Source organism: Schistosoma haematobium, chromosome 4, assembly GCF_000699445.3.
Source record: "Schistosoma haematobium chromosome 4, whole genome shotgun sequence".
NCBI lineage: Eukaryota > Metazoa > Platyhelminthes > Trematoda > Strigeidida > Schistosomatidae > Schistosoma > Schistosoma haematobium.
Window position 1 is genome coordinate 15,821,757 of NC_067199.1, and position 3,218 is coordinate 15,824,974.

The following is a 3,218-nucleotide window of genomic DNA, read 5'->3' on the forward strand; positions in this document are numbered from 1 at the left end:
TCATCCGGCAGTTGGATCACTGAATGTCGAACAGATCGTCGCTCCCTGCCAAGGTCATGTACAACTGACGCGCATTAGTTAATTGTATGTCATGGACTGGCCCATGCGGCAGTGGTCTTACTTTGGCTTGTATCTACTTTAACTAATATATTTCTGTAATAACGTCCTTTGTGTTGTACAGTCTTCAAAGCATCTATAGTACCTTGTTACGTCAATGGGGATAGTCCACGTAAGGTGCTGACCACGAGGTGTGACTTCGACGTTAATTGGTTCGTCACACTATTCACGTCTAACTCGAGTAGGCCTCCAATCATTTCGACATAGATCATCTACGTTGGTGATCTACACTGGTGAGCAAGACTTCGAATAACGCAACCTATCACTATAATCTTTATTATTGTATTCTATACTTATTCTTTTTCATTTTTATCATCGCCTATGTTAATCTGTTACTGTGAACTTTCGTTGCTTCATGTCAATGTTGATTAGCATTTAAACCTAAATAATTCGTTCAATCGACAGAACTAACCAATCAACTACGATTATAATCGGCTATCGTGGTTCTTTAACAAGCATTAGCAGCATGTAAATGCTCCTGTGTAATATGTCTGTTAAAATATCAACCACTCGTGAGTATAGCCACAAGGCAACACGAACGCATATCTCCTTGTACCTTATCCACTGGTATAAATAAGACAAGATTAACTATCGACTATAAATTCATCTTTCTGCTTAACCACTATCCACTAGAATGTTCTGCTTTTTTACCACTGCCTGCCTAATTTCCAATTGCTGAGTTCCATGGCCAAACAGAGGATACGAATGCTAGAAATTCACGTCTACAACGCTGTGTTAATCGAAAAATTTAATCAACAGTACCTCGTACATAATCCAGATTCAAACTACTGCCTACTTCATTACTTAAAGGCAAGGGTAACCCAGGCGAGTTTCATAATTTCATTAGATTATTTCGTACTATATTTATGATGCGTGATAACATTTCGTAGTTGCTTTCACGTAAACTAGTCATATATTCTGTCACTGCCGTCAAGTTTTAGTCGAAATCATGTACATTTATGACTCGTTAGTCGACATACTGTGGTAAAACATATTGCATGTACACGAGCACGCTTAGTCCATGTCCCAAGTACACATGTTGTCGTACTTAATATGTCACTTAACGCTAGGTAATAAGCTCTTTGTATCAGCCTTTTGCGAAATGGCCACGTTACCTGGACCCTCTAAACCTTAGTTACATTGGTGGTTACCATTTTAATTAATGTTTATTATACCCCTTGTATTTGCTAATAATTCACACGGTAAATCATGGCTCGATTTCCTTATTACACGACAGTCATTTTAATTCTATTTTCGGTTTATTTACATGCGATACGGGTTTGGAAAATATCTAAACGTCATCGAAAATTCTCCACGAACCCAACCATAGTTTCGTATATGTTTTTATTCACACATCCAACTGTTACGCTAATCATACCTAAGCGAACGTTCAGTGCAACTGTCAATATACGTAAGAACGATGTTATTTAGACTTGACATTGTAACACATCTGAACTATTGTAGTTGTTCTACTTCGATGTCGTACTTCATTTTATGAAGTATTGTTTCCTCGTGGCTGTTATTTAACAGATGATTCCGGTAAATCAATCGGCTGTTCAACTACTCGACGATTTACAACCTGTCCAGTTCAATTGGTGGTCTGACGACAATATCATTCGCGCGAATCATCAGTTTATGCAGTCGAGCGAATCTCCTGCAAACTGAAAACGATATTGTCGCCTCTATCCCAACACTGACAGCGTTTTTCACGGGTATCATTGACATGAGTCCAGAGTGACACTCTTGGTTTCTTATGTTCTTCTCGATATTTTTCTGTTCACTAACCGAACAAACACGCAGCATTCACCGTTTATCATCTTTTAGAGACTTCATCGTGCCACCTTTGCTGTGGATTTGTAGCCTTCAACCCTTACTGACTGTAACAGCAGTCATCGACTTTTCAAACTGTGACTACAAGTTGGTCAATAGCTTCGCACAACGAAATAACGACCACTCTTCACTGTTATACTTCTGTACTTACGGTTAGTCTGTTAGATATAGATATAACTAGAATTCGACACTAATTAATGGCTGTCAACGACACTGCCCGACTTACAACTTTAAACTAATGACAGTACAAATATGGATATCGATTGATAATACACTTATCCTACTATCGCTATAGCATCATTACTCTTGCGGCAGACTTAACGTTTGTCATCGGAGGAACTGAATTACTTGTCAAGGCTATATATTTCAGCGCGACTTGATAGAACAATAAAACGTTTTGTTCTTTTCATTATTTCTATGGTTAATCAATTTACGTTTAAGCAACGACCTACTAACATATTATGACTCGCTGTTTCCCGACCAGTTTCTGCCGCCTCCTTTCCATTTGTTTTACAGATAAGCAATACCTGGAGAATTTATAATATTCGTTTGACACTCTCCGACGCGCGACTGCTCCCAACATGTTTGGTACCGATTCAACCGGCCGCTGAATCTGGTGGGGAGTATTGTAGGGCCAGTGAAATGTCACTGAGCCCTAGCCAAATCATCCGGCAGTTGGATCACTGAATGTCGAACAGATCGTCGCTCCCTGCCAAGGTCATGTACAACTGACGCGCATTAGTTAATTGTATGTCATGGACTGGCCCATGCGGCAGTGGTCTTACTTTGGCTTGTATCTACTTTAATTAATATATTTCTGTAATAACGTCCTTTGTGTTGTACAGTCTTCAAAGCATCTATAGTACCTTGTTACGTCAATGGGGATAGTCCACGTAAGGTGCTGACCACGAGGTGTGACTTCGACGTTAGTTGGTTCGTCACACTATTCACGTCTAACTCGAGTAGGCCTCCAATCATTTCGACATAGATCATCTACGTTGGTGATCTACACTGGTGAGCAAGACTTCGAATAACGCAACCTATCACTATAATCTTTATTATTGTATTCTATACTTATTCTTTTTCATTTTTATCATCGCCTATGTTAATCTGTTACTGTGAACTTTCGTTGCTTCATGTCAATGTTGATTAGCATTTAAACCTAAATAATTCGTTCAATCGACAGAACTAACCAATCAACTACGATTATAATCGGCTATCGTGGTTCTTTAACAAGCATTAGCAGCATGTAAATGCTCCTGTGTAATATG